The sequence below is a fragment of the Nesoenas mayeri genome, assembly GCF_963082525.1.
Source record: "Nesoenas mayeri genome assembly, chromosome: Z".
Classification (NCBI taxonomy): Eukaryota; Metazoa; Chordata; class Aves; order Columbiformes; family Columbidae; genus Nesoenas; species Nesoenas mayeri.
In genome coordinates this window covers 35,140,085-35,153,802 of record NC_137542.1, presented here as the reverse complement: position 1 = coordinate 35,153,802, position 13,718 = coordinate 35,140,085, and the positions used below count along the sequence as shown (strand labels likewise).

Sequence of the window (13,718 nt, the reverse complement as noted above, 5' to 3'; positions counted from 1 at the left end):
GGCTTCACAAATAGATACAGTCCCTGTATGAAACACTACCCTTCATTTGACTCTGTGTATCAGCCATAAACAAGCCTATATCGTGCTCCATTATTGAAGTAAAAGACTTAGTTCAACCTTACTTTCACTGGAGCTTGAGATAACACCTTTACCACACGAATGGAAAGGGCTAATATGGGGATCTACAGATGGTCAGCTGATGGGTGATAGCTTGTGAGTCCATCCTGGCTCAGCTGTGCCCCACTGTTGGTCTGTACCTCTGGGGAGCCAGTATTCCCTTGCAGCACCTCTAGCTGCAGCATGTTTTGTTTCTTGAACAGCTGTAATAGTGTTGAAGGAAGCAAATGGCCAGCACTGCAAAATGGTTCACCATAATATGCAGATTAGAAGTGTTCATTCTGACTCCAGCAGGTTTGCAATACAGTCCTGTACAAGAAGAAGTTTTAAGAGACTGGAATACACTTGATTATGTATTGCTTTTGTGTTTGTGGAGATTTGCTAACACCAATTGCCCTTCATTATTATTTCAATCAAACAAAAAACAAGCAGCACCATCATGGTGGTAATTCTGAGAGGTGTATACAAAAAACTGGATACACATATGCCTGATAAGCAGTTGCCTGTTGCAGGCAGCATCATGGCCTGTCCCATACATGAGGCAACATTCCTGATCCCAGGAAAGCCCAGAGAAGCCAGGGAAAGTCTGATTTCACTGGAAACTGGGCCCAGAGTAGAGCAGCCTAAACAATGGTGGCTGGGAAAATGTAGTCTGCAGAGAATGAGCATGTCAGGTGGCGCCTGCTGGGCCACCACAGAAGACAGGACAGGGGCAGAGCAGCCTTTGATAAGTGGAAAACTTCTGATTCACAGGAAGGTGACAACTTCTTCCATGCATTTCTGCTAGTGTGAAAAAGAAGTCCCTGGCAGAAACTCTTAGGCTAGATATAAGCAAAACATCTGAGGAAGAGACCTTCTGGGAGGCTATCCATGGAGGTTTTACACATAGGGTAGGCACTTGCATCAGGGTGGCACTGAAACAGATCAGGTAAGGCCCCGGATTTCAAGACCAGAAATAAATTTGCCACAAAATGTCTTATCACATGTTGGTTTCCATTTTTCAGCCCCCACTGTATAATTTTGGAAATTCCAGCATGTACCAAAAATGCTACCAAAACAATTTTTGCTTTCTGGAAAAGAAATGCCCACACATCATTCTGAAACCAATATGTTTAAATACAGGTACCTTTATGAGCATGTGTGTATCTGTATATATGTATGTATATATGTATATATATATATACACTTACACAAGCACAAATTCAGGTATTTACCCAAAAGAGAGAAAGACTTTTTGAAAGATACCAATCTTCAAATTTTCCAGCAGGAATAATTAGCATTAATTAACAGTCTTGCTACTGAAGTTTGTGCTGATATTTTCATTCTGTCATTAAAGAGTTAAGGTTATAGTCACTACATAAGAAAAGGAGCTGCAGAAGTGTAAAAAAAAAAGGCAATATTTCTTATATTAGCATGTTTCATTTATTATAGTCCTAGTCCATACCTTGCATAACTTAAGACAATAACCACAATTGCAAATATCAAAATTTTTGTGCTTAAGATTTCAACTGGTTATTGATTTTCCTGTCAGCCTAGCACTTGGAAATTGGGAATAAAAGGGAAATGCCATTTTGTTAATGAATTTTATTTTAATTCAGTATTATCTGCTCAAAACTACTTACAGATTTTTTCCTTCATTGGAACTGTCAGTGGAAGAAAAAAAAAAAAAAAGCATTAAATTCATATGCTCAGCTCTTGCCATAATACAGGAGTTACCAGGAAACATAAAAGAGGGTTTAATCAATGGCAGTGAACCCCACTAATTCACAGTAATTCGCTGTCCAAGCATGTGTGGTCTCCAGGGAAAGCAGTAAAAGCTGTTCATAGACAGGACAGAAAAGAGATTGTTTCTTCTTTTTTTCCTTTTTCTCCTTTTCATTTACACTATGTTTTTTTTTCTTTCCTTTCAGCTAGAGTTTTGCAAAAGCTAGTTACACCTGTCAGGCATATGAGAAATCTTGTGCTGATAAAACCACAGCATTGTGTGTATGGAGTGAGATCAGCTACAGCTTCCACTGGTGCAAGGAGCAATTGACTTTCGTCATAGCCTGTGCCAATTTCTCCAGTGTCAGTAAAAGACGACCTCATCTGAGGGGTAAAAATTATTTTAAATGAGGCAAAACCGCTTATAATGATAACTAGACATTGCCAGCCCACCCTGCCTCCAACCCTCATCACCTCTCTACCCCCTCCCCCTTTCTCCCCATGGCATCTCCTGCCAGACTGGCGCCTTTCCACCACTACTCACTGTGCCTGTCATGCAGCACCACTTCTGCAGCTGGCAGTGCTTCTGCCTCCTGCTCCAAGAAAGGCTTGCTGCTGGGGCAGAAATGGGGGTAAATGGCAAGTTAAACACCCTCTGCATCTCCTACACATGGATGGAGGTTAAGGTGCCAAATGGGACAGGATGACTCAGTCAAAATGCATGGTGAAAATGGAAGCATTTCCCGTGGGCTGCCTTTTGGGAAGCACCTTTGCGAGCAGCTCTGCTATGGCGGTAGGTAGCCCTTACATATGCTATCCATCACAGAATAACAAGGGCCAGGTACCAAAGAAAGCAGATAATCTCAAAGAGAAACAGCAGAAATTAAGTGTGGAAGCACCCTGAAAGTGGCAGTACTTGAATGAAAGGTGGGGTGGAATCCACTTCATGTTTCCACTTTATGTGTATTTCTTGTGCTGAAACCCAAGAGGGCCTCACATTTCAAGATACAATTAGGCACACAGAAAGACACTAACATTTAACCCCAGGCTTTTCACACTCCCAGGTCAGGACCTCTCTCTGTGACCCATGGACTTCCCCTGATACGACAGACTTTTTAAGAAAGCAACAGGGGCGATAACAGCAAGACAGGGCTGTCACACTGTGACAAGGCCTCACAAAGCAGTGGACCACTGTGTCAGCAGAAGTCCTGCACTGTTGTAAGAGTTTAACAAGCAAAAGCATGCAAGGAGTTAGATCTCTGCTTATTAAGGTGGCTTGAATATCTGTTATTTTTGTCAGCAATTTTCAGGAATGTATGTCTGCTGGCCTGCATAATATCATTGCAGATAAGGAACACACATTTCCATATTCTCTCTGCAAAAGACTCACTAATAATGTATGAATGGAGATAATTCCTTCTCTCTGGACTTTGGTGAGTTTGGCGAAGCACGGCAATCTCTTCACTCTCAGTGTTTGATTGCATAGTTGATCTGCATAGAAGCTAAACACATTGAATGAATTAAACAGGAAACCTGCAAAATATTATCACACAACAACACACTTTCAGTGAAAATTCTATGAGTGGTTGGTTGTGAGGTTTTTTTTGGTTTGTTTTGGTTTGGTTTTTCCTCCTTTATTTTCTTTTCCTAGGAAGGCACAAAGGCTTTTAAGAGTCTGAGCACAGGAATGTATGAGGCATGCTTGACAGTAGACACATGTGCGCAGTTTGTTGTGCAAGATTGTGACCAACAGCTTGGTGAGTGGAAATAGATGCCACAAGAATAACAACCAGTGCCTTGGCCTCAGACTTTTTTTGTAGCATAATGCTCAAGGCAGTAATGCAAGTTAAATTATATTATTTCCAAAAAGCCTTCTCACTTTGCATATGAGATTGTAATCAAGCTCAGGTTTATCACCAGCAGGCCAGATTTTCTAAAGCCTTTGGTATAAACCATATAAACTACACTGCTCCTGCTGAGATAACTAAAAAAAACAAAAAACAAAAAACAAAAAGTGTTTTCTGTTGGTCTTAATCCTCCTATTATTCTCCCAGGCAACATCTGGATTCTGAACACATGTCAAAATCTGGCTATTCCCTTCCAGCATGCTGAGTTTCTGTGCAGATCACAAGATAAAATACTGCATGTAATGGTAGGAGATAATCCCACACAACCAGCCTCCAAAATGCCCGAGTAACTGGACATGAGAGACTGGAAAACCAAACAAATCATTTTATTAATTAAATGGAAATTTCTCAGTTCTGAACTCTTTTGAAAATATTGCCAGATACATTTCATCTTCTGAGTCTTGGTATGATTTTATTATAAGAATTATGTATGTACAGAAGAGCAAAATGGAAAATGCAAACCTAACATTTTTCTTGAGCACTCTGTGTAAAACTCAGATCCAAACAATCTCTATTCTTCCTACTGATGTTAAAAGGAAATTTCTGCAGAAATTTTAGATGTTATAAAGGGCCAAAAGAAAGAGGAAAGCCACAGGAATTGTTAGCAACCTGGCCAGGAGCCAAGAAACAGAGCAACAGGGAGGGTTATAGCACTACAGCCATGTTCCTTGAACGCTGGACCAGGGAGGAACCAGCGAATGCCACTATAAATCAGAGTAACTACTTCCAAAAACTAAACACAATACCAACTACAACTCTGATTACCTTTCCCAGGAACAACTCATCTCATGGTGTGGAGCATTTCAGTCTAAATTCAGTGAGCCTGTCAGATTTAGGCATCATGGTGCTGAAATCTCACCTGCTCCTTTCAAAGTAATGGTGCATCTAACAAGCTCAAAGATCTCCACCTGAAGTATTTGTTTATTCAGGGTGAGATGCTTTCAAATACATAGCATGTCATCTGAGTTTTCATGGATATTTTTCTCTGCCAGGGAGCTGCTCTCTGAGCTTGCATTAATCTTTTTGTTCTCCCTGTCAGAAGCCCAGTAAAGCCTTTAAATTAGAGTATCATGGGCCAACTCCTAACATAACATTATGAAGGCAGGATTTTCAACAGGACATTGAAAAAGGGCATATGGAAGAAGTATCATGCTAATGGATAAGGTCTCACTACTCCACTCTTCACTTCTCAAGTAAAAAGCATCTCCAGTGGAGTCATAAAAAAGGATGATAGTAACAAACTGACTGGCATGTCTAGAAGTATCATGTCTATGAGGTAAAGCCTGAGAGCACCAATTTGTTCGGTGTAACAAGATAATGCCAGGCTGCCCAGCCTCCGGCAGTCACTCAAGATATCAGTTTCTGAGCTTAGACCTCCTCAGAGACCAGGAACTGTGTTCAAAGATAGCAAAACACAGGTTTCACAAGACAAGCTGGGTGTGAGCAAGTGTCTAAACTAAAGATTATAATTTAAAGGTCAACACTTAATTTATTTACTGATAATTGTATCTGCAGGAACACTCCTGATTGCATTAAATACTTTCTCTTCTGGTACACAGTGCTTCAACTGACTCCAGCTGGCTGCATCCCTGATAAACTACGATGATCCTGTTAGACACTGTCAATAAAAACCCCTGATCATATAGACTGAAAATGTGGAGACAGCATAAAATAAATGGACTTGATATTAAAAAAGTGATTCAGGGACAACTGCTCATAAAATTGATAAAAAAATCTTCAGGTCCATATTTTACATACCTAAGTGCATAAAGGTAGACTCCAGAATCTTTATTTGATCACTAAAATGAAAGCAATTCAATGCACGAAAATGCTATGTAGGTGTAAATGCCATGGGCTTCAAGCAGACTTGGAAGCACTCAGTGATTTTTTATACATGAAGCCACTCACGATTTAGAAGCTGAATTTCAGGAATGCACATTTTAAAAGTTTGTCTCAAGTTGTATGCCTTGAAGACAGATGAAGGGAGGAAGCATGGCTTTTTGCATCATACATGTGTTTCTTTCTCTGCTGTGCTCTCCAGCATATTTTCATCACTAATCTCTATCTTTGTTTGAAAAAACACATGCAGCAAGTCACCAAACAAATAAAATTTCATAGGTTATTCCTCTGAGTTACGGACAAAAATCCAGTTATTGGGTAAGTCCTTTTTTGTTTTTGTTTTTGTTTTTCTGTTGTTGGTAAAACTTTTCTGTTTTTAATAGCTTCCTTAGAACTTTAGTCTTCCAATCTGAGGGTTCAGAAGTGCTGCAGCCACATCCCTTCCTTCTCACAAAGTAGATGATAAAATTTCTAGGCATCCCCAGGAAGAACTGACAGTTTAGAGGGTTCATTTGTCCACTAATGTTCCTCCGCACAAAGAACCACTCATCCATGTAGAAATTTTGGGGTGGAAAGTTGGAAAACCTGAACTGAAACCTGTCTGATGGCTTGTTTGACAAGAACAGAAACAAAATCAAAATGTAGAAATTAATTTAGAGAAAACAAGATTAATTGGAGCATCAAAAGAAAGAAGTTGCTGTTGCATTACAGGTTGCATAAAATATTCACAGCAGTGAACCTTGAAACTTTCAAGACATTGATTTGCTAATGCACAATTCAAACAACACTATGAATATTGGCTCCTCATTTACCACTTTCCTTCCCCTCCTTTCAACTCTTCTAGCAACACTCTTTTGCTGGGGTTTCTGTGTTTCAGAAATTCAGCACAGGCTGTGGAAGGACACAGGCCTACAAAAACATCTGTTTGCTCCAAGACTGCCTGGAGGAAATCTGTGGAAGGCAAAGGCAAGCCTTTCCACTGTGACCCCAAAGTGGGATCTGTCCCCACTCAGACTTAATCAGAGTTGTCTCTCATGTGCCAGCCACATCCCAGCTGCACAACACCCAGAAGAGCAATCCTCCTGTCTCTGCCTACCAAAATCTCTACCAGGTAGAAATAATTCGAGCTACTGCTGGTGAAGCTTTCTGTGCCTCCACTCCTAAGTCAATTCAGAAGAAGAATGCTTTCATACCTACATGCTAAGGGGAAAATCAACATCGTCTGATGGTATCAAAAGGGTGCCACTCCAACAGCAAAAGAATGTGCTTTTCCCCAGGGACACAGCAGAAGTAGTCCTGGCTCCATCAGCTGACTGAGGTGCTTGTGTCTTGGAAAAGTTTGTTAGCAATTTTTTTTTTTTTTTTTTTTTTTTTTTTTTTTTTTTTTTTTCCACCGGAAGATATGCAAACAGTTTAGCCGATGAGACCAAAAGACACTTGACTCATTTCAGGAACTGAGGATCTGGATACACCTGAGCATTGCACACAAATTGTCAGCTCAAACCCAGCTCAGCAAAAATCTAAATATGGTACTTAACATTATAGGCTTACACAGTACACAGAGAGGATCTCATCGTATACCCTTCAGTATAATTTACTTCCAACATATACTGAACCCCTCTGCAGCAATGCAAAACAGAAAAAGGAAATTGCAGTGAAAAAGAAATGTTTATGTCACATCTGTTTGAAAATGTGCACAGGCTGTCTTCAGACAAATGAAAAATTAAACAAAATTCTTAAGAATAAATAGTACCAAATAACTGCAACCAGGCACCTCACAAGAAGACCTAGTTAGAAGCATCTTCCTTGGTTAAATTATTATACAAGATTAGACATCCTTTTAAAGGTCAACCTCCAAAAAATCCATAACCATATGACTAGCAAAGCGTGCAGAGACATACCATGGTCCAGCAATCACTGAAGGAGGGACTGGAACACTTTATGCAACACTGAAATGGTTTTTGGACTGTAGGCAAAAGTTCAAAAATTATGTAGGAAAAATTACAAGGCTTTGAAAAAAATATTCCAGATCAACTGTAAGTGGTATGATTGCATACCAGGAAACTGTGAATGCTAAGCAGTGGACTACACAGGAATGGAATCATCACACAAATACAGGAAACTGTGAAATAGATCTCAAAGCGAAACAGATCTCCTGGCCATCAAGTGCAACCTGAAGCTTCTAGTCTATGATGATGAAGTCCATCCTTCCATGTGTTTATGTAACCTTTTGTCAAAATCCCTCAATGGCCTTAAAATCTATGACTATGTGAAAAAGACTATAACATGCATTAACCAGTTAGTAATTATTTAACATCCCACATAGCTGACCCTTGCCATTGTGGCCAGCAACATCTATTGTCGGGGAGGAATTACGGCTTTTGTTGTAGGAAGATTATAGTCTTTGTATATAAGCCATAGGCAGATCTTCTAGAGCCACTCAAATGTATAAAGTGTAGTAAGCAATCTGCATAATTTACCAAATCATATGCCTCAATCTATACTCTCTATTACCGGAACAGACACTATTTTGAGAAGTTCAGCTAAAAAGAAATTGAAGAATAAACTCCACACAAATTCTGAACAGGATGCCACTAAAAAGAATAAAGACATGGTAAAATAAGTAAACCTCCCTTCCCCCACTTCTTCTTTTAAACTTACAAACGGTTTTCCTGTGTCACAGTTTTAGATAAAATCACAGCCTGAAAATTGATTATACCAAGTGTGCAATTATCCAGGTCTTTATTTGCTACATAATAAGAACAGAAGGCCCAGCAGAGTACTAAGGTAAAATTCAGGCCCTGTGAAAATAAAATGCTTTATCCTTCATTCGATACAGCTAAACTTTCACCCTAGAAGACAGAGAAATGTGCTACATTCTTTCTAAGGGGAAAAAAATAAACTGCAGACTTTGCCTATATCCAAATTTGCAGATTTTTAAGTAAAGCATAAATTGATTATATTTAAACAAATGCAATGCCTCAGTGCGAACACACTTAAAATGAATTAAAGCTGATTTGTTATTAAACTCACATATAAAATAAATTCCTTAACAAATTAAGTTGAAGCAATAAACTTCTTTACTAAATTAGTCCTAACTGGTCTTTCTAGAGGCAATGCTCTCTCTGCGTCGGTTGAATTGATTTAAGAAACTTGACTTTGATGACAGTGACTTTGTGTGTTAACACTTACACATCTTAAAATGCATTCATCATTTAGGGTAGAAAAACATCTATGTGATTATAAACCTCTGCACAAAAGGACTAATAAGACCAGTTTCCCGTCCCTTTCCTAGTCCCTTTTTTTTTTTTTTTTCCATTCTCAAATATAAGAGCCTTGTGGGCAACAATTTCATTTTGCTACTACTGAGCTGGAGATTTTTGCATATCATCTCCTGTGATCTATCTGTTCCACATAGTTTCTAGTAAAAGTTTTAGTTTGTTTTTACTTCTGCAACAGAAATTCTTCCTTTCCTTTTAATTCCTAGCCAGGACACCAACTTCAGTCATGAAATCACCTGGACTGTACACACATAGCATCCAACATAAAATGTACTTTTCTGCTGCTGATAATTACTGAAGGGCATTAGTAGAAGAACTGCAAGTCAATCTGCAGCAAAGCTGTTTCAGCCTCAGAGTCCCACTAGACCTCAAACCAGCTCTGTTCAGGTTTGGACAGCTAGGCTGCAAGGAAAGCAGCCATCTACACACTCCTTACTGTGCCAACAGTGAAAATCTCACGCTGGAGCACCCTGAGACAACTCCTGAGAAAAAAGCCCAGGTGAGGAAAAACAATAAGATTCCCACACACCGCTGTTGGTGTCATGCTGTGTCAACCCAGCAGATTGCTCTTCTATTTCTTGCAGAGCCAAAATGAAAATAAAGGCTCCAGCCCCATCTTGAGTGGCTACTGTATCTCTCTGCAGCTATCTGAAGTGAACAACTACAAACCTGCTAGAGGAGGCTGCTGCTCCTTGACAGACACAAGAGGGATGTTTCCCCAAGTGATAAGATTGAAGTAGCAAACCAGAGCCAAATCTCCCTTCAGAACGCATCTGCATAGTGCTCAAATTCTTATGTGTTGTCACTTTTTTCTTTCTTTTAGCAGTCTTAAAAAACAACAACAAAAACAAAAAAGCAACAACAAATAAACAAACAAACAACCACCAAAAAAACCACAAACCAACCAAAACCAACCAACCAACCAAAACACAGTCTTTCATGAAACAAACAAAACCACATTATCCTAGAAAGATGGTGTCAAGTTCCAATTTGGATTTTCATTGAAAATATCATGTAACAGGCAGAACACATAACTTTCTCTCCAATTGTGCTGAACCCTAGGGGACTGCCAGTCATCTCTTTTGTCCAGATTTTCTGGAAGGCATGAGAAAAAACCCTCATATTATATGAATAAATCAAACATAAAAGCCTGATCCTAAGAAGTTTGGGAAAACAGGGGTTTACAATAGAAACTGTTGTGCAATCCCAGCAGCAGAACTGGCAGGTGTATCAGGATGCTTTAAGACTCAGCTGTGCACAGTGGGTGGCATGAGTACAGAGAACAGAACTGTCTCACAAGAAGCCCAGTGGCAGGCAGGATTTATTTCCTGGTAACAGACAGAAAGATGAGTCTCCTGTTTACCTAGATGTATCTACACCATCTGGCTTTTCTACCTTTTTTTTTTTTACCTCTGGATTTTGTCTCACAGATTATTTCACTACTGCTACCATCATGCATGAAGAAATATTTGCCATATCTCTGCTTAGGAACGTTCATTTATTCTCTTTCAGCACATGTTGGGCAATGGTCTGAAGTCCATCCAGCAGACCAAGGAACCCCTCTTGGGTCTCACAACACTCCCCTGTGTTTGAGTATCACAGCTGCCAAAATATTGCCCTATTAATTACAGTCTAGGATTCTACCTATACACTGGGGAGAAAATATAACTGTGGGGAGACCCAGTAATACAGGGGCTGAAAAACTCCGTGATAAATAGACAAAGAAAAGATATACCAAAGCCTCTTCCTGGTGGACTAGAACCTGATTCCAGCCACGTGTCCTAGCATTTCAGTACTTCCTTCTGCAAAATCTGTCCTACATTGGTAAGCAGAAAATAATGAAAGCTGTGCAAATGAAAGCCAAGAAAAAACCACAACAGTATAAGAAAAGGATGATCAGAAGAAAGAATATATGGGATTATTTCACTACATCTGCTGAAATTTAATATCCTGAGTCCCCCTTCTGGCTGCAAAGGGAAATTTATGTAGGAAGCAACCAAGTAGAACACCATTATTGATAAAACAAATGGAGACAATCAAGCCAGAAGAGTTCTTTATAGATTATAAGTGGACTGTTTTCACAGTATGACCTCATTCTGAATCTCTGTCTACTGAGAGATGTCATAAAACCCAACAGGGCTGAAAAAAGTCATAATAAAACCCAACAGCATCATTATACTGAATGTCTACTGTGTTTTTGCCTTTTAAGCACTGCTTCTGTAAAGAATTTAAGACATACTTTGGACTTTGAAAGTCATTATTTCCAAGTGTGATCTTTTTTTTGCAGTGTTTTATCTCATGAGCTTCATAAATTTCCACTAGTACATGAATAGATCAAGGATTAAAGAAAAAACAGTATTAAATTAGCATTTTCCTGGAGCCCCCAGAACAATCTAGCTATTTGTGATGAAGGGAGACGAAGAAAGCACATACAGTGTGTTCAGGGAGGTGTGAAAGGCACCAAAGGCCATTCTCATTAATGGCTTTGACATGAATAGGGAGTGCATTGAGGAGGGTCAAAATCCAGCAAAAGAACAACAAAGTGACCATCTCTGCTGGCACTGCGAGGCATCTCCATCTGCAGCCTTCACAGACCTATCCAGGGTTGACTGAACACACATTAAACACAGTGTCTAATCGTGGAAGTCCAGATTCCATACCAAGAAATCCAAAAAACTCCAGGGCCAGGTGCCCTCTTCCTCATGGTCTGTTCATCCAAATATTTCTGAGTAGAGAAAAAAAAATGTGAAGTTTTTTGTTTCTCAGTATTTCTCAGTGCTCATGAGATGGAATTGTTTTGATAGCAGTGAGAGGTTTGACAGCTATTAGTCCCCACAACTTGCTTCCCCCGTCTGAAACACAAATTAAATAATCAGAGGAAGAACTGGCCTAAACAGCAGGTTTAAATCATCTTTTTCCTTTCTATACTGCATTCTTTCTCAAAAAGAAAAAAAAATAGAGAAAGATTTGCACTGGTTACTAACTGCTACTCTTATTTGTTATTATCAATTTAATAACTCAGGTTTCTAAGCTCTCAGGATATGCTCTCTCTGCCCTCCACCTATTTAGACAATTGTATAACTGAACATACATATAACCACCCTATAAATTCTTAGACATTTTTAATACTGGAAAAGAATATATTACCTGATGTAGCTGTTATCTGACTGATTATTCTGCAGAGAGAGATTAAAATACAGAAAAAGATAATTTTGACAGGACTTGCATTAGCTGAATCTGCTAGATATGTGGGAGAAGAGAGAAGCAGAAATTTTATTAAAACAAGTTTCAAATTCACAATCAACAGGCTCACTAAACAACGAAGTACTACAAGTGACTTTATGAGTCACATTTGAGTATGGTCATCATGTCCTTAGAAAGGAGAGGAGCCCCACTTCTAGACATAGATTGGGAGAGAAAAATGTAGTTTTTTGTTCTTTTAACTCTTTGCAACTGCACTTTGGGAAAATAAATAAATAAATAAATAAATTGGTCATCACATTGTAATAGATTAAAAAAACATTAAAAAAAACCCAACCTTTCTCAATCAGCAAAGCAGACAAGACTAGTCTTCAAAAAAGATCTCAGACAAGTGACTTTTCTACACTTTGGGCTTTCCATGTGAGGAAGCTAGTTCATGGGATGGGATGTGAATTTACAGAGCTTTGGTTATTCTACACTCCGTCACCCCAGGCATTAAATCCATATTGACTGGAGGGGCTTACTGCATGTTGAACCAGAGTATCATGTTAGAAACCACAAAGATGAATGGTCCTCCACCCATGATGAGTCCAAGCAAATAAAAAAGGTACAGTCATTGACATCATGCAGGCATTCTGCCTAGCAGAATACTTGTACTGCATGCCTTCTTATGAGGTGTGTTGTTAAATACTTTAAAACTGGATGTCCAGGTACAGAGCTGTCCGTTGGGGCTAAAATTCAAGAAAATCACTCTAAGGTGGGCGCGTGGGATGTGGGAGGACAATGAAGCTCAGGAAAAAGAAGACATTAGCCTTAACAGAAGACACAGTAGACTTAGGACTGCACATGGAGTGTTTGGGCTAGAAACAGAGAACAAGGAAGAAAAATGCAACAGGAACTTTCAAAGTCAGCATAGTTTGCTCCCTGGCCCCCAAGATTCCCTCCTATGGAGACGCAAAAGCATCCTGAGTGCTGTGTAATGTGACTACTCCACTCTCCCACCTACCCCAGGGATCATGGGCACAAGGTTTCTCAGCAGAAGTAAATTAAACTGGTATATCCAGATGAGGACTCCATTTTTGGCCATTTCCCTTGCAAACTGTTACTTCACCTTCAAAAACATTTTCATGCTGCCTAGCTTAGAGGACTCCTCTTCTACTTCTGACAGAAAGGGCTACTGTCTGTGTGACCCCATGGCGAGGGGTCTAGACAAGTCCCTTTGTACCCCAAGCGCCCACACAATGGGTGAGTGTGGCACAGTGCAGGCACAGGGGACCTGGGCAGGCAGGGACACGTGAGAAGGGTTAATCAGAATTCACTGAAGGTATGCATTTCTACTGTGTTAGTAAAAAACCCCACCAAAACAGACATATCCCTTCCAAATCCGGGTGGCTTTGTTTTAATTCACTACCAAAGCAGATTCAACTCCAATTTACTTGTAATGGTTCGACTCTGAACAAGGCTTCCCACAGTTAAACTAATTCATTTTAAAAGTTAATATTTTGGGCGCCTTGTCTGGACCACCTTTAGGACTCATCACCTGGAGGGTTTGTGCAGAGTAACCATTGGGCTTTAAATTCACAGTTTAGCTGACTAATTTACTCTTGCAGACAACCCATTGTCTTGACACAAAAGCCTAATCAACTAGATCCTCCTCCTCTTGAATGCC

At 39.7% G+C, this 13,718-nt stretch overlaps 1 protein-coding gene across 1 annotated transcript in view; it reads right to left on the bottom strand.

Annotated features, from left to right (window-relative positions):
* Positions 1–13,718, bottom strand: part of NRG1 (neuregulin 1) — a gene marked incomplete at both ends in the record, with an annotated part of 175,778 nt that overhangs the window by 145,510 nt on the left and 16,550 nt on the right. The gene's annotated exons all lie outside the window — the stretch shown is intronic.